Raw genomic sequence first — 22,341 nt, forward strand, 5'->3', positions numbered from 1 at the left:
TAATCTAATGGTGAAAGAAGGGGCTCTTGGTATGAAACTTTGGACCTAATATCAGTCTAACATATTATCAGCATCATTCATATAGGAATTGGAAAGTGGGAATGAATTAATTGATTTTCACAAAGTATCAGTCTCTGAAAACTCCAACTAAGCCCCCTTCTTAAGTATGAGAAATTTAAGATATTTATCTTTTCTATCTTATTTATCTATTTATCTTAGGTACTTTTATGGTGTCCTTTCCCATAGAATCTGACTGCCTCAAAATCTTGAATATATTTATCCTAACACCCAAACCAGGAAATTGAAACAGGGTCTCCCAAGTCATCACCTCAGCTGCTGATCATCCTTTCCTCCCCTGCCCCCCAAGCACCTATCACTTTTCATTTGTACTCACCTTTGCACTTCCTAGTTCCACCAAAGTCTGGAAGTGGGAATGAGGGTAAGAAACTAACTAACTAAATATGCATTATTGTAAATTTAGATGACTAATTATTATTCATGCATCTAGTTTAATCTTAAATTCCCCCCCCAAAAAAAAATACTGTTACTGTATTGTGAAAATTTTCAGCCCAATTTTGGTATAATTGATTGAAAAACTTGACTAAAGACACTTGTGTGTCTGTAGAAGCTGATTTTCAAACATTAAATATGTTAAAAGGCTTCATTCCACACTGACGACTAAGGGCTACTGAGCTATTGAGAGTTGGCTCCTTTACCTTACAATGCACCCAAATCGGTCCATAAACAGCCAGCAAGAAATTCCCTTAGTATAAAGGAACTCTGTGCTCATAGAGGCAGCACCTATCCCAGCTGCCCACCTGCAGCATGTGCCTCTCCTCCATTGGTGCAGAGTCCATTAGGGTATGTCTACACTGCAATGCTCCAGGTTAGTAAAACTTGAGTTAGTAGAACCTGGGTCTGTTAATCTAGGTCTTAAGTGTCTACACTCATTTGTAACCCTACGTTAGGAATTGTTGAACCCTGGGTCCTAACCTATATTGCATTATGTAGACCTGAATCCAACCACTCATATCCCAGACTTCCTAACACCCTCCCAAAATGTGGAGGCTGTAGCACTTTGTTCATGGTGCAGTGTGGGAAAACTTGACAGTCCACCAATCTAGACTTTCCAAAGGATAAAGAAAATCATCCCATGGGATTGTGGGATACTTTTGGCAAACTCCCAGAGCAGGAGTTAAATGGGGCTGCATCTATACTGCAAAGCGATAGAGCTTGACTCCTGGGTCCCGGCTTGGACCCTCCACTCCCATGGAGTCCTGGGACCTGGGTCTGAGTCTTGGGTTCATGTGACTTATGTGTAAAGGAAGTGGGGTTAGGCTTGAGCCTGAGTGGGCTTATTCTGTAGTCTAGACATATCCTTCAAGAGAGACCCTATGCCAGCGGGTAAGTTAGAGCGGTCCCTTAGCTGCCCTAACTCTTGTAGAGACTGGGACCAGGGCTGATGAGACCATCCATCAAGATCAGGGAGCTGGAAGCATCTCTCATATCCCCACTCTTCCCAGTAGAGCCTGGCTGCAGCACAAACTAGGGCCCTAAGGTCCTATGGTCCTTTCATAGGCAAAGCTGACATGGACATAAGAGTGTCACCTCTGAAAAGACTAGAGGATAGAACCCTAAGCACCTATACCATACCGACCTTGGAATTAAACTCATAACCGGCGGAGTAAAAATTTGGGGAAAATTACCACCATGAAGCTCCTTTTTAAAACTGTGTTCTAAAAAAGCAGCTTAAGTGAATTGTGAGGGAAATAGGATACACACTAAGTTATACACTGACAGAGTTATTAAAGGAAATGGATGTTCAGAGACCATGAACACTTTGCTATGACTATGTGACTGTTAAAGAGATGGGAATAAAAAGCTATTTTCTAATTCTATCTGCTCTTCTCTGCTTGTACCCCCACTAAACAGTAGCACTGCATAATAGTGAAGTCAGTGCTGCTGGGAATGTTGTTACAGCAGGGAAAGAGATGTTATTTCCCAGAGTCAATGGGAGTCTTTCCATCAGACTACAAATTAGCAGCAGTGCAGTCAGGAAAATGTTTGCCCTATCTCTTTGTTTAGAAGGGCCAGACCCTTCTTCAGCTTCAATATGTATACAATTGCCAAGCTACCTATGCTTGCTTCATTGTATGAGTACCTACGACACTGAAATGATCATACATATTGTAGTACAGCATTGCTAGAGTGACTAGATGTGGGAAAGAGCTACAAAGTTCAGTGTAAGGTAAATTTGAATCTACGATTTTGGTTAGGTCCATTATAGAGATGGTGGCCTGCATGAAGTTTGACCCACATCTGGATCAAAGCTGTCCTAGAGTTCAAGTATGCATCTATCCACGTTTTGGTGATTCTGGTCCATCTCCATTAATGATCTGATAAACACATAAAAACCACACATGAACAAGAGTTGCCAAAATGGTGGTGATTCAAAAGAGTCAGCACTTACCAACTGATAGGATGCCATGATATCTGAGATACTGTTCGTAACATTTACTTAACATTACTTCCCTGTTCTAATAGGACAATTACCATGATGTGGTAACTGTTAATGAATGTTGACTTTTTTTGTGGCACAATTCAGTCCTCCATATTACTCTCATGCACAGTAAGTGGGTTTCAAAAGCAGAAATCTCCCCCCTCTACTATTCTGATGTACTGAGCTGCTCTGGTGATTCGAGTCCAACACATGTAAACGAGAACAATGCCTGCTTCAGAAGATTTCAATTAACATTATTTCCCTGATTTCCGACTTTGCAGTTCATTTTATTCTTGAGGCAGAGCCTGAGAACTTGCATCCCTGCTCAGATCAAATTGCACGCGGTTATTTTGGGCAACCACGTACTGTAAATGTCATTGTACATATAAATCAATAAAGATATGTCTTATGTATTTCTCTGCTTGATTCCTACGTACCATGATGTTTACAAGATGGTCAAAGTCAAATAAATCATTACCATTTGTGGCAGGAATAAATGTCTGATCCTTAACTTGGAAGGCTGTTTTTTCCACATGGGGTGGGGGGGGTAAGGGGACATATTATGTTAATAGCATTGCTAAGGACAAAAGGGGTTTTCCATGAGAAAGTAGAAAAGCCAAAACTACTCCTTCCCAAGGGTACTGAGATGCCCCACATTCCAGCAAGCGGAAAACTTCCCTTCTCTGTAACTTACTAGTTCCTATCACAACTAGCGGCCTAGCTGTAACCTCAATTAATTGACTTGACTCCCAGGTGTCAAATACTTGCAGATTAGCCTTTATCCTAAGGGTAAAATAAACAGAGCATTTGAGATTTTTTCAGAGTAAGAAGTAGATATATAGCTGCATAACTCCCACTCAGATAAGATATGTAGTTAAATCCCTGCACACTGCACTGCAGACTTTAAAGGATTTTTAAACCAATTTTAAAACTTAAATTATGATTTAGAAGTCACAAACATGCATGTTAATAACATTCTGAAAGCTGATTTTCATGCCAGATTACTGATAAAAGCCTACAGAGAACACAGAAAGAGTAGGCATGCTGAAATGGCATGATGATAGGGAATATACCAGCAAATGGGCAATAGGGAAAAAAAGTCACCCAATCAAAGTGACTACAACTAGAATTTTTAGAACAGAAACAACACAAAACCCAAAATGATGGTTTTAATAGTTTTTCCCCTTTATTGGTTGGTTTTTGCACTCTCTCTCTTCAGAAAAGTGCAGAATGCCCTTTTTTATATATAGAGGATGCTTTTAGCAAGAACAACAAAATAAATGAATCGAGTATGTGCCACTATGAATCTGTGCGCTTCTTGAAAAAGTCTCTTCAAACTGTGCTAATGAGTATGTAATGTTGAAGGGTAATGTGTCCTGACTTGTATCCCCACATACTAGAAGACTTTAAGATGGTGAAAGAGACTAAAATAGGTGAATAGTGTCTAAAAATTCACTCTTGACCCAGATGGAAAGGAAAGCACATATTTGTCCAGGATGTTCATCTTGTGAAATCTCCCAATCAAGAGTAAGGAGTTGTGTTACTGCTGCTCTACCCAGGTCTTCTTTGGTGCCTTTGGGCATGTCCAAGTTGCAATTCATTGTCACACCAGGGTTTGGTAGGAGAACAGTCACAAAAAGGTGCTCTTTGCATGCACACTCACCCTGATTCTGGGGCTGATTCTGCTATAAACTCAGGCAGCTGTAGGGTGGAGTATTAGAGAATATTCATGAACAGCAAGTGTTGAACTCCTAAATGAGGATATTCACAGTGGAAAACTAGCACCAAGAGTCATGCTCATCCAGGCAAGGAGAAAATAGACCAACCATGTAACCTGATTTCAGTCAGAATTATTAAAGAATTTCTATTTTAGCAACGCTGAAGAACCCCAAACAGGGATCAAGTACTCATTGTACTAGGCACAGTGAAACAAACACCACCTACAGTCCCTGTCTCAGAGGGCTTGCAGTCTACAAAGACTGAAATATCAAATAAAAAAAAATACTCTAAACAAATTGCTTACAAACCACTTGATAGACCGAGCATTATTTGTAGAATGATCCAACAAACAACTGAGTTGAGGACACCGGAGACGTGTTCAGGATCAGGAAGAGACGGTTTTAGGGTCTGGAATGGAAGACAGTCAGGGAAAGATAATGGATTGATTTTAAAAGCAGGAATGAGAAAAAAATGGAGAAAGAAAATGTGGAAGGAAGAGAGAGACTCAAAGGGTTTGGATAACTTTAATCTGAACATTGTGAAGATCTGTAATCTGGAAGGCATTTGCCATGTACAGCGACAATAATTTTATTGGTATTAAATTTATGAATATTACATATTTCATGGGCAACTTTTTATTTTCTCTACATACACACTGTTTTTTAGACCAGTCCCATAATATATGAATTTTTCATAGCATACCCAGACCCACTACTTGAATTAGATAGCTGCTAAAATTTACACGTTTTAGATATCCAGTGTGAAATGAATGAATGGAAGGCATTAAAGAAAACTAAAGCAGTTTAAACTCTATGTATGGAGCTTCAAATTGCAGACAGAGAGACAAGGCATGATTCTCTTCTCATTTACACTGCTTTAACTCCTGTGACTTCATTGGAGTTACTCCAGATTTACAATGTAACTGACAGGAGAGTCAGGCTGACAGCATATCAACACCAATACATTCCTAATTAGGATCAAGTATCTTTGACATTTTTATTTTCAGCTAATTAATGTTGATATTTTATTACTAATTTATGATTGCTTTTGGATTCCACAATAAAGAATGATTCATAACTTGACAAATTAATTTGTGTATCTTTCTTTGTTGAATAATTTGAGATGCTTTTTCACGTTTACAATATTGGCAAAATCTAACATTTAAAAAAACCCAATATCAAACAGCTTAATCAGACACTCTTACAATTTGGGCTTAGAGTAAATGCTATTCACAGCAAATCAGAGAAAGTATACTAGAGTACCAAAGTGATTAACCAATTGGGCAGTTTTCTTAGCAACTAAGATATAGGAGCCAATTTCTGCCTTCAGATATACTGACATGTTTCCTATTGTAGAAGGAAAACAATGGTTCTATGCATAAAAAGTGGAGAATCTCAGTGATAGCTAAAATAATGCCACTAAATGGCATCTAATCCCTTTCCCAGTGCTCACGAGGAGCAACCAAGCACTGTGCTGGAGAACAGATTAATGACTGGTACAAAGATTAGCAGCAGCAAAAAAGTCCTTTTACTCTAAATGTTAAACCTCTATCAAGCTGTATATAAATATCCAAATAAATATAGTATTTTTAGAGCCATATCCAGCTCCCATAGAAATAAGTGACATAGATTCCACTGACTCCAATGATAGCACAGGCATCCTATTGGTATCTTTCATTATTAAGTAGATTATCAGAGATGTCTCTCTTTCCCTTCTTATTCTTTCTCAACTGGTACAATCACCCTAACTCCACTGAAGTCAAGAGAACTATACCCATATGCACTAGCCTTGGATCTCTTGTAACGTGTGGGGGGATACAAAGGAGGAAAGGGGGATTATAAAATTAGCTACTTTCAAAGGCCAATTACAAGTATTTGACTCCAAACCACCCTGATCAATTTTTAAAGCATGTTTACTGTTATTTATTCAGGGAGGGGGAAATAGTCATGATTTCATTTCATAACTTTTATTGCTTCTTGTAAATAACTGAGAAATTGCTGAATTTTTTCCTCTCTCCTAAAACTGTATTTTCCATTTGTTGAAATGTTTATCATCATAAGCTTTCATGACCCTGTGCTTAGTCATTTGGCTCCCTGGTACCATGTGTCATTTTTATTTTATCCTTCTGGATCTGAGCCTGAGATGAAATGGGACTGATGCTTGTCAGAAAAGTAATCAATCAGTTGATGAAATCCTTTATCTTTACCTACATAAACATTAGCTGCGGGAGATCATGAATTGTAAAACAAAAGTAAAGATTAAACCATATTAACTAGTTCTTTAATAATGAGCTGTAGTAACATCCTAGAATAATAAATTCCATTGTAACTAGCAAGTAAAAGTTGGTGTGATGTACTACCAGTGGGATCTTTCTTTTATCTCACCTACTAGGCCTGCTGTCTGTGAAGAACAAGTGTCCTTCTGGAAGTCTCAGCCTTGGCACATCTCAGAGTAACATACAGCGAATCCTACTGTTGGATAAAGGTTTTTCAGCTAATTGTTTGCTATCCAGTGCCAACAAAGTCTGATTTCACATCAGTTTTACACACCATTGACACTCCAATAGCGTAATTCCATTTAATTCAGTGAAGCTATAACTTGGTTTACAGCCTGGTATAAGTGAGATGAGACCGAGGCCTGAGAACTATTAAAAAAATTAGGTAGTTATTGCTTGAAGATACACATGTACGTGTCTCACATACACACTCCTCCATAGAAATAATCACTTAAGTCTCTTCCTCTAGAAAAAATAATCAAAACAGAGATAGAGAGCTTTTTCCATTCCATATTTGGAACCCTGGTATAAGAAGACCTTCACGCTGTCTGGTGTAAGGAAGATGCAAGGAGTACTAACTGCCTCAAGGGAATAAGGAGGAGTGAAGTGGAGATGGAGCCATCACCTGGAACAAGCCAGACATATGACTGGGATTGGAGGGAGAAGCAGGCCACGCCACCTGAAAGGTGCAATCCTTCCGTGTGCCTTCGTAGCACAATCTAGTTTCTAATAGCAAGAATGGGATATTCTTTCCAGTTCTGAAAAGGGCATATCTGAAGCATTCTCCTAGTACAACATACTAAGCTTTTTTCATAAAAGCCACTAAGTCAGCCAGTCTTCAAGATCAAATTGGTCTGAATTCCAGATTGTGCTTGCTTGAGGTTTTCTAAGGCTGCCATGCCAGCACCCTCATTTATTTCCCCATGGAAATGCTAACCAATATGGGTTATACAGACATGAAATGCAGGGATTTTGCCTAATTAAAGCTGAAAAGATTTAAAGACATTTTCCGTAGAGAAAAGCCATATAAAATCATTAGTTTGTTCATTTCCTTTGACAGGTTCTTCGTGTTGAAGGAGATTTTTACATTATAGGATGCCTGCAACCTATATGGAGGGCACAGAGATCAAGAGCACAGGGCAGGATTTTAACTCAGAAAAAGGCACTGATGTCCATAGGCATGTTATTCTGACATTTCTTTAACTGACCCATGGAGATGGTTTGTAGGAGTTGGACAGGGCCACATTAAAATTACTGCTGTACATCTATTAATAAAAAACAACAACAATATCCAGACTATATGAAATGCTTTTTCACACCAGTTCAATGCTTTCCCTGTAGATCAGCAACACTGACAGTGCAGCAGGATATTCCATACAATGAATTATGTCTCAGACTTTAAAAAACAAACAACCCAGAATCTAAAAACAACTTACTTTTGATCTGATAAGTTTAAAGCCAAATAAAATGTTACATACAAAAATCTTTTAGGGTTTGATTTGACTTTCCATGGTCCCATACAACAGTCAGTCTATTGTAGCTTTCATACGATACGCTATTTCATACACAAAACTATTCTTCTTCATCCTGATGATATTTTACCAGGTGATCATGCCCCTCCACCTCCACATTGGGCAGTCCCACTGAAGTCAATGGGCCAGACCCTCAGATGGAATAAATCGGCACAGCTCACATGAAGTCATATGCCAATTTATACCAACTGAGGATCTGGTTCAACCATTCTACTTCTGGAGTACGGAGCTACTCACTATAGCTATAGCAAAAATCGGGCCCCAACTAGCAATTTGCTTTATAAAAAAAAAGCCCTATCTTAAGGAAAATGAAACTCCATATGCTCCTAGAACAGACTCCATGTGGAAACGTTAGAAGTCTCTTTAAAGGAAGATTAACTTCACTTCTCCCACCATGAAGCTGGAATATTTAAATCCATAGGATATCTAAAAATAACATGCTAAATCTGTTTTTTTTAAAGTTGGCAAGTTCAGGGTGGTGGTGGTTTTCATTTCATGTAGCTATACCTAATTTGCTACAGCTAAAACCCATCTGAAACATGCTGAGCAAGAGGGACAAACAAGGTGTCCCCTTGTCTGCAACTTAAAAATGCCACATTAAATCTTGCAAGTGATTGCACACATCTTCTGTCCTATGTTTAAAGGTCATATCTGGCCAAGTAATTGTTAATCAAACATTCACACAATTTAATCAGTTGGCATACGGATTATATTAGTACCATCCTGTAGCTGCACATAAATTTTCCTGTCATAGCAGCAGCTCCCTTTTCATAGCAAACTGATCCAATTTTCAGCAAAACTGCAAAAAGGCAATGCTCATATTTTAGATGAGATGAATATGGAATGTGCCTTTTTTGTTTTGTTTTCACACTTACAGATCAAGGAGAACCTACATCAATACATTTTTATTTAATTATACGGTAGCTAAGGGAATATGACAATCTCTTTGAAGCGCCTTAATTTCCGCGTTACTTTCTCAAGTGAAATTACACATAAAAGGGAAGATACTCATCACTTTGAATACTCTCTTCTTGGATCTATGTATTGTAAAGGAAGTCAGATAAATCTTCAGATTGATTAATAAAAGAAAATACATCCTTAGATTAAATAGTAGATAAGTTTCGTGAAAGATGGAACAGTGTCAACAGTGGCTAAGGTATTTACTTTTAATCTTAAAATGCTGAAAACATATTTGATGATGCCCCCAGTTGAGTCAAATGGAGTTTTGCCATCAACTTCAGTTGCAACAGCAACAGACCCTGGACAGATTTGCTGTCATTATCCATTCTTCATTTCAGGGTCACTTTCTTCTTCATTGGCTTCATTCAGTTCATGGTGGAAGCTAAATATTTTTATGCATGTCAGATTTCTTGGTCCTCATTGGTAGTTTGATCCATCTCCCATTTAAGTCAATGAGAAAACTCCATCTGAGTTGAATGGTGCAGGATCAAGCCCTGGAAGAAGTCAGTGTTCCTATGAAATTACTCACATAAGAAAGGGTCTGAAGGAGTGGGCATGCATTTTATTTATTTAAATTTATTTATTTTTGGCCATCCACAGTAATATTTTCTTAGCGGCATTATTAGAAATTGAGAACAACTAGTCTTAGGGTCTACCACCACCACTACAGCCTGATGATTGTAAAAATAAATTATTTTTTCCCCCACTTGCTAAATGTATTGGAAAAATATTTTTTCTTCCATTTAAACACCTTTATAAATACATTTTTTAAATCCGCAATCTACAAACTCTACAAGGCTCTGAACACCAAAGCAGAAAACCTGCAGCAAGAACATCAAAAGATGACCTGAGCTCCATTGTCTCAGATATTTATTGAATCATGGAGACCTCTCCTCTTAGAATCCCCGACACCCAGCCCATATATTTTACACACATCAGGATGGCAGCCTTTACTAAAAGATATTGAGCGATAGCTTTAGCAATGAAAGCATTGCCAATTCAATTACACAGACGATTAGTACCCAGTAAAGCAGGAGAAGGGAAAGATTATCATTTACGCACACTATGTCAAAGGCCAAATACTGTTACTTCTTTTGGGATTTCACCATTTGATAAAATAATCTGACATTATTATTTATGGAACGTTGATCCTTTACTGCAAATATTTATATGCAATTTAAATCAACAAAAAGGTCTACGTGCTATTTTGATAGAACGTTGCTTACTGAAGGAAAAGGTATGATTTTTAAAAAAGGAGTATATTATTTGTACCTGCCACATGACACATGGCATGATCAGGCTAGCAATAAATCACATTTATCTCAGTGTACTTACAAACACTCCCTGGAGACCAATAAAAAGGCATACGGCATAAGAGAGTCATCTGCTCAATTGTAATCATTATTAGTGGTACATATTAAATGTACTGAAGGTGAACTGAGGGCCAGTGCTATGGTCTGATAGCTTAGACTTTTTTGGTGGGTGGGAGGGATTGGTTTTATATTTTGTTTTACCTGAATTAGTATGCATGAAAAAAGTGGCAGACTGGCAACACCAAGGACATGCCTACACTGCAATCGCTGCAGCTTCACTGCTGGTTCCAGTGCATTCAATCTTGCTAGGGTACATCTATATCCTGTGACTGCAGAGATGCTTCAGTGCTAGCGCACAAGCCCACCAAGAACCGTGGGTTGCTGCAGCTTTGCTACTAGATTAAAACTAGCTTGTTACATCAACACTTGCTATAATCATACCCCATGATTGCAGGGTAGACATACCCTGAGAATGAAGGCTTCTATTCACAACACAGATACAACATGGACAGAATGAGTAGAAGTTTTCCCCTAACTAAACACCCTGCAGAAGAATTATTTGTAGGTGTGAGAAAGTATTCTCCTCACCCATTCAATCCTGCTCTTCCAGAACTATTGGTCGGTACAGGAAGGCGCTGTGGCCTTCCTCGGAGCCTCGGCCTGAGGAAGGGTCACAACGTCCCTGTTGGGCAGAACAGGGCCCCCCAGGCCAAACTGCCTGGAAACAGAGGGGCGGAGCCAAGGCAGGGAAGGGAACTATAAAAGGCAGGCCTAGCAGTTCAGTAAGGGGGAAGCTGCTGCTGGAGGCAGACGTGTCTTCCTGGGGGCTGTGGCCCTGGCCCAGCCGCTGTTTGGAACCACTGCCCCACCAACCGGGGCTTCCAGAGCCTTCCCAGACTGCTGAGCCTTAGTGACCAGAGAGAGCTGCCAAGCCCCAATGACCAGAGAGGGCCACCGAGCCCTAGTAGCTGGGATGAGCCACCTGAGACTACTGGGTGGGAACAACCCCCTGAGGCCGGCCCTGACATGGAGGAGCTGCCTGACATTGGGGACCCCCTGGGGGTGACTGAAGCCTGTGGACCAGAGGAACCCCTGGGACCCGGAGGAGCTGCCCTCTGCTGACAATGCAGAGGAGTTTCCAGACCTGCTGCCGGTTGATGGTGAGGGACTTGTGGGTCTGCCACTTGCTGTCTACCCCAGCGACCTGGAGGGAGACTGCTACCTGCAGGTACCCAGGGACAGGGTGGGAGGAAGTGGCCCAGGGACAGCCGGCTAAGCTAGTGGCTGAGTCAAGGGCTAAACCCTGTCAGCGTGTTACGGTTGGATCCCTGCTGATTCAGTGGCAAATGGCTTTGCCACTGATAGGGCCCTGGGCTGGGATACAGTGGAGTCGGGTGGGTCTGCGTCCCCCTCCCCACTTCCCTAACCACCTGGGAGTGCTTGACATCCTCTGAGCTTGGCGAGCAGAGGATACTTAGCTCTACTAGCCCCGCCTGCCTGCAAGGCCGAGGACTCCAAACTATTTTTCCTGCCCTGCCTGCTGGAGGGCCGGGAGCTTTTGACTGCTTCATCCGCCCTGCCTGGCTTGCGGGCCAGGGACTGTAAACTGCTTGCCTGCCCTGCCCTGCCTGAGGTCCAGGGGCACCAGACTGCTGCACTTGCCCTGCCTGTGGGAAGGCCAGGGCTGCAGACCCTGTATCAGCCCTGCCCTACGGGAGGGCTGGAGAGCTACAGACTGGGAAGGAAGCCTGCCCGCTGGGGGCTAGGGCTAAAGACTTGTAACTGGCACCATTTATTCCCCTAAAGGAAGGCGCTGTGGCCTTCCTTGGAGCCTGGGCCCGAGAAAGGGTTGCGACACCCCAGCCGGACCGTGCCACCAGCTTACAGTCAGATTTCATTTGAAGAGCATAACTTGGTTTCTGTGGCTCAGTAACTGGCACTACCTATGAGGGTGTCAAGAAGGCTATGAAATTTAAATCCAACATTAGATCCTCAGCTGAGTTTTCTGAGAGTTTGGGGGCTATATGAATTTGGAAGAGTTTTTGTTCAGGCCAAAACCAAAAGTTCAGTTTCAAATTCACCATCTTGGGGGATGAAGATCTAGTTCAGGGCTATCACTAATACTGAGTAATGACAGTAGACTTTTTTCCCCATTAGGATCTGTACTAGTTGAGTCAATTGATTTTATATCAGCCTCAAAACGGTCATCTGATGGTAAAAAAATGGAACAGACTACTGGTCACTACCAAGCTGAGCCAGTATATTAGAGGAGAAAACCTCCAACTCATCACAATTCTTTTGAGCCATCAAGTCATTCATCTCAGTTTTTCACTTGAAAATATATGGATACATTGATAAATATTTGGTGAGAATACTATTTGGAAAGATCTCCCATTACATGTCTAATGAAAATATTAAAAAGTGAATATAGAGGTCAGAATTATGCAATCTAAAATTCTTAAATCTTAATTCACAGTAAGATTTATTCTGGCAAATTGCAGCTTACTCTGAATAACTGTCTATTTTTTTCCACAAAATGCAGTTTGAAACAGAATTTGTCAGTCACACAGATCAGCAATAGAAGAGTCTTACCTTAAAATTTACATCTCAACAGTTGTAAAGGAAGACTATCTGCTCTTTTTGACAATTTGTTTATACTCCAGAATGAAGAGAACCTGAGAAATTGTTTTCAATTATTTATTACAGACAGCTGGAATTACACTGGGACAGAATTCTAGTTGTTCAAAGAAGAATCCCATTATTACTACTTATTGTTAGTATTACAGTAGCCCCTAGCAGCCTGTAATGAGGTGTAGTAGCCAGGCTACCCCATTGCAGGAGTTCTGCATACAGAGACACAGGGAACAAAGGCAGCTGTCGAGAGAAAGGAGGTGGTCCTGGGGTAGCAGTTGATGTCCAGAAAGACCAAGATAATGTGTTGTTTTAGGGCTCGGAGAGTCCATATGGTACTGGGAAGGGTTTCCTCTTGTCCAGAGAATGAAGGGAGGTTCCAGGAAGGAAGAGAGCAAAGAACCTCTCTCTTTCATAGGCACAGGACTAGCTGCTAACCTCTACCAGGACTCTACCACCTTTAAAAACCCACCCACATAACTATACAACTCCATCAGATGCAGAGGAGTAGGGAGAATGAGACAAGGATGTTTGGACTATATCTCCAGACCGTGAAGGAGAAGGGATGGCTGGGGAAGAATGAATCCTCAAGCCTGGAGTGCAGCCAGGTAAAGCTGATTTAAGGGCTTGCAAGGTGCACGCCTCTGACCCACAGCCTACTACACACCTCAACCAATATTCTAGGCACCGTACAAACATTGAGAGAGACAGTCCCTGCCCCAATGAGCTTACAGACTAAGTAGGCAAGCCAGGCAATGAGTGGGAGGGGAAAAACAGAGGCACAGAGACATACAACAGGGGAGTGGAAGAGTCAGGAATAGAACTCAGGCCTCCTGATTCCTACTTCAATACCCAGCCCACCACTTTAGGAAGTCAGATTAAAGGAGAGTGTCCCAACAGTCTAGTTCTGGCCATTGAAATCCAGCAGTGATTACAGACATAACCTCATGTATTCTACTACCAACGTAGCTGTTGCGACACTAATTCAGTATTCAAATCGCAGACTCATACAAAAATGCATTATTTTCAAAAGCCTTTCATGTAGGAGCTATTTCTGATTTCTGTATTTTACTGCTTCTCCCTCTCTTTCCCTTCCCCTCCCCTCCCCACCACACGTTGAATAAGAGAGAGATCATATTTTCAAAAAGCTACGTGAACAGGCCCAAAATTGCACCTGCATCAATCCGGATGGAAAAAGGCAGGGATGTGTCATGAAGACAGATGCCTGAGCAGGATTGTAGTCTGTGGAATAAGAACCCAGGTTGATAAAACCGAATAGCTAGTGACCTATGATTCTTCAGTTGAGTTGCTCATATACTGCAAGAAGTGTTCATGGACTTTTGCTCATATTTTAGATGAGATGACAATAGAATGTGCCTTTTTAGTCACTGTTCATGAATGAGCTTTTACTGCACTAATGATTGGGGAATGGCGGTATGAATCTTCTTAGCTTCACATGAGCAAGAATATTCACTATTTTTTAGCCTTTATTCAATGTTATCTATTAAAATCCTATTTAAAAGGATCAGTCATCCAATCAGAGAGCAGCACCAATACCATGCGACTTAGGTGATCGGTCACATGCAAGGAACAATGAATAGAAACAATGCACAGGTACCCTAGGGGCTGAAATTTGCTTGTACAAGCTATTTAGTGAATATTTATGAACAAACAAACACATTTGTAGAAATCAGGATCATTTCACTAATGATTAATGAACAGAAAAGTAGGCTGAATTTGTCAAATACCTTATTCTCTACAAATAACTTCAACCAACTCGACCTTAAATGAAACAAACGGGCTTTCAAATAGCCTCGTGCAAAATATGATCTCTTCTTTCTGTGACACGAGATGAGCTATTTCCCCCCAAATACTAGAGTAAGTCCTTCTATGGGATTGCCTGTCAAAGCTCTGCTCAGAAAAGCATGTTATTATTTCCTTCCAGAACCAATTCTAATACCACCCTGCAGGCTAAATTACCAAAGGCTATAACTTGACAGTTTGAGACTCACTCTACCAACTCTGACCCTGAAGAGTGAATATGGATAAAGCTGATCTGTCAGAGAATCCTTCATAGACTGGAAATAGCCCTGACAGGCTTAGGGCTTAAAGGAAGTTATGTATCATCTCATTCTTTTTTGGAAGGCATCAGGTTAATCTATGAGTTGAAAGAGGGAATGCTATAGAAGACCCTATTTTTATAATCAAAATAACGGTGTTAACAGGGTTGATTCCTACCTTTGTGGACAGAATGAACCATATTAGGGAAACATTTCAACCTAGGTATATAGAATACACACATGGCTCTCCAGTATGACTCTGATGTGGTGTGGGGTTTTTCTGACCACACACAGGCATAGCTCTCCAACCTGCACGTAACATGATTTGGCCACAACTATGTTACACAACCACGTTGAAAAAAAAAACAAAAGAAGAGATTTTGTAGCATAGATAAAGGCCTAAGAGGACATCGGTGGGATGGTATTTCATAATTGTAACTACTTTTCTCCATGTAGTAGGCACATAGGCTGGTCTTCTCTAATGTTCACTGAAGCCAGTGGGAATAGGGTGATAGGACAGCAAGTGTGAAAAATTGGGACAAGGGGTGGAGAGGTAATAGGTGCCTATAAAAGACAAAGCCCTGAATACAAGGACTGTCCCTATAAAAATCGGGACATCTGGTCACCCTAGTGGAAAGCACCCCAGCGACTTTAGTGGGTTTACCATATGTGCCAAAAAGCATGGGAAGGCTTTGTCAGAGTAAGACAAGAATACTTTATCCCTAAAACCCTCAATGACAACTGGGAAGGGGGTTACAAGAATATCCTGATATGTACGTTCTGGTTCACCAGAGATTGTCATGCAAGATCTTAAATGAAAGCCAGGATCATGCTAGCCAATGATACAATTGTGAAATGTGCATATTATGCAAGGAGTTGTGTATATATACTGAAAATATCTTCTCAAAGTTTGTATTAAGGCAGGGTTGAAAAACAGGTTTCTGCCAGACAACAGGTGTACATGCAGCTCTCTCTCTGGGCTTGCATTGCAAATTAAGCATTGTAAGCGGACATTATGCAAGTCCATTTACAAACAAAATCAATAAGGGGGATGACAGGACATCACTGAATGAACCACAGGGGGTTTTCCTATCTCTGGGAAAAGGCAATGAACTTTGGAGGTTATAAGGAGAAGGCAAAAAGACACCCTTTTATCCCGCACTTAGGACATAATCGTGCAGCACAATTAACATTCATGAAATTGGGATCACAACCAGCCTTGAGCAAAATGCTGCAAAGGACATTTGGGGTGAGAAACTTCTTTAGACCAGAAGTTAGCCTGTTAAGTTTAGTCTCTTTAAAGCAGCAGTTCCCAACCTGTGGTCCGTGTACTCCGGTGGCCCATGAGTCTACTACAGGGGGTCCGCGGAAAAGAAAAACAAACATCCTCACCAAAGAAATGTATAATTTCAAATAAAACTAGTAGTGGTTTTCTGTGGTGGTCTGCAAAATGTTTGGAGATTGAAAAGGGGTCCGCACACTCACAGAGGTTGGGAACCGCTGCTTTAAAACACTGTAGACTTTTAATTGATTTGTAACCTGTAGGTTCTATTATCTTAATTCACCATCTCATAATTCTTGATAACATACTTACAATCGAAACAATCATATCTCAGTGCTTGATATTAAGGTAAGTGCTGCTTCTGAACTGAACTAACTATGCTGATGTGTACCCTGTTCCCTTGAGGACAGCAGACCTGGGAATCCTAAGTGTTCAATGAGAAAGGGCTGGACACTACAGGGAATGTTCAAACGGGTTTAGAGATTGGGTCCACCTATTGTTAGCCTTCAAGGCAAAGTAAGGGCTTGACATAGCCCAGAGGAGAGTATTTGGGTGGTAACAGACTGGAGGTGTCAGGGAGCGGACACACAGCCAAGCATGAACAATCCTCTCTCTTGCTGGAGGCCAGGGGGTAACAAGGCAGCTTTCAGGATGTTCAGGCCTGGGAGCCATCACAACTATGTTTTATTATTTCAAAGAAAAATGTAATGACAAGAATCTGGGAAGAGGATGTAAGTCAATTATCGCAGGAGGTGGGGAAGGTGAAGGACAGGCATATTGTGTAGTAACAGAGAATTTCTAAGTAGTCTGGTCACATAGTATTAAATCAGAGTCATTAGCTGAAGCACTTCACTACTGCTTGCCAAATAATTTGTTCATCAGATCAATTCTTCTGATATTTGATTGGCTGTAATAAATATGAAGACAGTAGAGCAACCCAACTTTTAATAGCAATTTTCAAGAAAATAGGACTATACACCTTGATACTGAGTGTTCAGAAACTATAGTGAAGAGCACTATAGAAAACAACAGCTAGATGGTGCTTGTGAACAGCAGGGGCCATTGAGGACAAACAGAATTAGAATCTGGCCAAGGTTACACTTACAGACAGCCTTTCTTGGCAGGCATGAAAGGTAACAGTGACCCCAAATTCATCTAATCCACACTCAAATCCTGAGTATCCTAACTGTCCAAAGTGTAATCAGCCCATTTAAACCCAAAGGCATCTGAGCCCTGTATATCCTTGGAGGTTCCTACATCGAGTAATCCAGAAGTGTGCAGAGAGACCTCAGGCCTTACTGAAATCCAGTTGATGTCCGAATCTCAGGACAGGGCATTCACTCTGTCCCCCAGCTTCTGTAGGTATTAATGACCCAATTATTCAACCCCTACCAAGGGAAAACTAACCCCTACCTCCAGGGCAAGCTGCTTAACATTAGGATCTTGTGGTGAAGGAAAAAAAGTATACTACAAATGAACCTTAGCACCTGCACTCACACATCATGGAATCCAAGCCTATGTAACACAAATAGCATCACTGCTTTAAAGTCCAAAATGTACTTGCACAAAAGCACGTGCCAAAAAGCCTTGCAATTACCCAAAGTGCAAACCTCATCCCTGTACCAAGAAAAGCAACAGTGTAACCATTAACCTACACAGGAATGAAGGCAGGAAATTTGCAGCAGTAGGTGAGAAGCAGGAACAGGCCTGCTTCTCCCTTACCTCTATGGGAGGTGCCCAGCTAGCCAATCCCAGTCCTGGAACTACTAGGACTGACCAATAGCAGTTCCTGTACCTAGGGAAGGCTACATTGGCTATCAGACATTGCGGTATTCTCCACATGCGTGGCCCACTGTCCCAGTCTTATCCTTTGATCTAGTTTGGGTTAGATGGCCAGTACCCCCTATGCAAAAACAAACTGGTTAAATGCTCAGAGAAAGCATAAAGAGCTACTTCCCACCCATAGTAGAATGGTTCTCAGGACACCAAATGAAAGGCAAAGCATGAAAAGAAAAAATACTTCTATGAAACAAATCCTCAATTCATTCTTTCTATAAAACGTAGTGGCCTTCCTTGACTTCATGGGGATTTCTGCTCCTTTTCTCCTAACATCAGCAGTTTGCTGAAGGAAGACTGTGTTGTAATAATGTCACTAAGTTAATGTGATAACAGTTTTTTCTAACCTCAGATCTCTTTCCTGGCTTTGATGCCACTCCATGCAGGGGTTACTGGTAGCTCAGTGCTGGTGAAAAGAAAGCTTCCAGTCACCACACCAAGAAATGCGATGACAGCAGGGTAAGAAGCTGCCAACAGTATATAATTACACCTGACCTCTGCTCCTTTCCCTTTCATAGAAGAGACTTTATGAGTTTTGATTCTTGCATTTGCTACCTTTTCCTGTTATTCCTTCCTTATTCTCTGGCATTTTTTGTTTTCTCTCCAAAAGGAAAACAAGAAACAAAGATAGAAGACTGTTACAATGGTTCTCAAACTGGGGTCTGTTGATCACAGATGGTCCAAGAAGCATTCTGAGGTGATCTCTGGAGCTATTTCTGGCAGTCTTCAAACAATTTTACTTGCTGATAGTTATAGGACAATTCAGGCCTTTTTTAAAAGAGTTCTTAGTGGCTTTTAAGATCAGTTACACTAAAGAAACCAAATGCCTGTATTAATTGCTGCTGTGTCTCTTTGGTCAAAATTCAACCATGATCAAAATGTTCTTGTTGTCACCAACACAGGAAGCATAACAAAATACACGAGGCAGACCAAAACATCAAAGTATCCTGGAGAGATTACAGCAGTGGGAGGCTAATAAATGTAAATCTCTTCATCCAGGAAGAAGAAATCAAAAGGACAGATGCAGAATGGTGGGTTGTAACCCAGTAGCATAAATATCATGATTACTTTCACAATGTCTCCTTAATTACTGTCCTAATATTAATACCAGAGCTGTTAGAAGAAAAGTGTTCCATCAGAACATTTAAGAAAACTTTGTGTGAACATATCAATTCTGATTTTTTTATTGAAATACTCCATATTTTGACATCAGAATGGAATATTTTCCCCGCTGCATCCCAGCCTCCCTGCTGCTCTTTATCACCGTGATCTCGCTCAGGTATGGCTCATTCTGTAATCAGGGTTCACCAGCTCCAGCTCTGAAGGGGCAAGCCACACTGTCACGCCTCCCCATTGAGAGCAGAAAAATCTGGAGATCCATATTTGTAGCTTTCAAGCCAAACACAAGTCATGCAGTGAGCTGTATTTCAGTCTCCTGAGTGTCAGCCCCACCAGTGTTCAGATTAGAATTAGAATTGCTGGAGGTAATGAAAAGCCATTCTTTGCTAGCTGAAAAGAAAAAGGCCTCTGCCTGATGCTTTTGACGAGACTGGCAAAAATCACGCCTGGACCGAAGTCAATTTTTATGTCTGATAAACAAATGGCAAAAAGTCTGACAGGGCAAGTTTTCACTGTAGATATTTTTCAGACAAAACAAGGAAATGAGTTTGAAAAATTAAATGGATGTCTTAGTTGTAGGCTCCTTTGTCTCCTTTGCCCTAACCATTAGAAAATGGTACACATTATATACTCTGCGTACACCTAATGCTACTGTTTCCTGCAGTGTATGTTGTAGAATTCTATTATTTTGAAAGTAAAAAGAGAAAATGTCATTCTGTTTACATTTACAGTGGTTTACAGGTCAACCGTTAAAAAGTTAAAATTTACCAACCACAATGACATGCATAATTCCACTGATGATGAGAGGAGATCCATGGATGGGTTAATGGCAGACCCATACATGGCACATAAAGTGACCGCTTAATTCTTGTCCCCGTTTATGTGAAAAACAATTTGTTTAGCATATGCAGTGTAGAATATGCCACTTTCCTAACGAATATAAAAATCTTTGCATATTATGTTACACATAATGTGTGTACAAGCTAGACCAGGAGTTCAAATATTCTCCACCCAAGCCACCTCTGAATACACCCACAGTTTCTTGACTTGATCCCCAAGACCCTGATCCTCAAGTCTTCTGCAGCTGAAAAGGATTGTGGGACTGAAATCACAGCAAGTAACTGTGGCTTGTTTCAGAGGAGGTCTGGAGGGTTATGCTCTGCTACTACACATGTAGATCAGATAATTTACTACCTTTCTTAACATGTTATTTCTGGAAAGTATCAGCTTTTAAATGGCTTTACATTCAGGAGTGACATCACACCACCAGACAGAAAACTATACAGCTATTGTAAAGTCAATTAGACAGCTCAGATACTGTAAAGTCAATGCCAGAAGGATTGTTCCCAGAAATAGTAGTTTCAGAGAAAAGAAAAAAAAAATCATGACTCCAAGTAGCAAAAACAGAAAGACAATCCATTTTCCTTACATCTTTAGTTACCCCAGTGTATTTGGAGAAACCAAAATTTCAAAACCTAAAGATGAGTCTATTTTTTCAGAAATCTGCAGCAATCTCTCTTTTGACTTCAAATGCTAGTCAGTCTTATTCAAACAAGCAGCACAAGTACTCAGTCAGGGGCAACAGTTTTGATATTCAATCAACTGTCTGTAGCATTCGAGTAGAAGGAAATCAGAAATATTTACCTGCCCTCACTTGGATTCCCTAACATTCTTGTGTTCATCTTACTGTTGTTCCTTCAAGTATAAAATGAGTAGAATTTTAATGACCTGCAACCTTTTGCTTGAGGTAGTATTGTGGCATGTTCTCATGCAGCAGCCAGGTCCGGATTTTTCTCTTCACACGGGAGCTGGATTCTCCAACATGGGCTATCTAACATGCTACAATATTTCTGCTATGACATAAGAAGTTACTGATGCAATGCAAAAAGTGTGGTAAGCAACGTGCATGTTTATTATACACCATTCTAAACTTCTGCACAGCTATATATCATTCTACAACAAAAAAGTAAATTCTTGTAACAGATATTGTTTGTTTGCTGAAGAACCTTATGGGCCCAACTGATATCAGGATCCCATTGTACTAGGGGATTTAAATACACATAAGAGATAAGTCCTTGCCCCCAAGAGTTCACATTTTAAATAATATCAATAGCCATTTAGAATAGATTCCACTGCTTTAGAGTCTACAGGCCAGCAAACAAGTGGCCTCCCTACAAGCACCCCCTAGGGACAGCTCTGTAAGTGGCCCCTTGCTTCAGTTTCCCTTTTGAGTCCCCAGTAACTCAACTGAAGCTTATCATCTTTACTCCATACATAATTTATTAATAAACCATAGTGCAAGAGTCCCAAAGCATAATCTATATCACCCCAGTGCAAGTAGTCCATAAAATCATAGATTTTTTTGGCCATTGACATAAGACATACTATATTGTGGGGTCTTCTGCTACACCCAGACTCTGTCAGTCTCTGCCAGTTCACACTCCAGCCCTTCCTTCTGAGGTGCAACCCCACTCTTCATAACAAGAGCCGCCCACGGCCTCTGCCGGGAGCATCCCTCACACCCCTTGACCCTTTCACTGTTCCCCATGGTCCCACACTCCAGCAAGAAAACCTCAGCACGTAGACCCATCCACTGCTCCATCTCTCTGGCCCTCGGCTACAAGGCATCTCCCCCCATTGTTCCTCTTACCTTCAGCCCCTGGCTCTGTAACTTGAAGATGTCCTCCTGCTGCCTTTTACATTTTCTCAGGAATCACTTTCTCTAGTAGCTGTTATCTCCTGCCCTTTCGAACTGAACCAGTCCCCTCTACTTGCCCCACTTATTTTCTCACCAGGCCTCTTACAGCCCCCAGATGCTGCCTGCTCTCTTAATTGGCCCAAATGGAAGCACCTGAACTAGAACAGGACAACTGAGCCCACTTTCATTTAATGGGCAAGCTACCCTGTTACAAGGCCTACAGCATATGATATTAGTTCCTTTAATGATGCAATGTGCAGTTGCAAATGTACTGTATGTGAGACATGATACATTGCATTTTTGTGCAAATAAAAGAAGTATAATTCTCTTTTGGTGAAAGTCAAGCAGGTTCTTTACTACTGCCAAAAATGCTTCCAGTGTCTTACAGGGACAAGATGATGTTTTATTGCTACTGG

The 22,341-nt window shown here is 40.9% G+C and overlaps 1 protein-coding gene across 6 annotated transcripts in view; it reads right to left on the reverse strand.

The window, feature by feature from the left end:
• Positions 1 to 22,013, reverse strand: part of NYAP2 (neuronal tyrosine-phosphorylated phosphoinositide-3-kinase adaptor 2) — a 101,546-nt gene extending 79,533 nt beyond the window's left edge. For 5 of the 6 annotated variants that reach the window (XM_067561817.1, XM_067562074.1, XM_067561985.1 and 2 more), the window contains exon 1: positions 21,878 to 22,013. The gene's annotated coding sequence lies outside the window, so the exon portion shown is untranslated. Of the gene's footprint in view, positions 1 to 20,955; positions 21,076 to 21,877 lie in introns of those variants that run through there. The other variant, XM_067561895.1, reaches the window with a different exon arrangement.
• Positions 22,014 to 22,341: the final 328 nt, after the last annotated feature.

This window comes from Emydura macquarii, unplaced genomic scaffold, assembly GCF_026122565.2.
Source record: "Emydura macquarii macquarii isolate MOO-44397 ecotype Brisbane River unplaced genomic scaffold, CSIRO-AGI_Emac_v2 contig_18, whole genome shotgun sequence".
Classification (NCBI taxonomy): domain Eukaryota; kingdom Metazoa; phylum Chordata; order Testudines; family Chelidae; genus Emydura; species Emydura macquarii.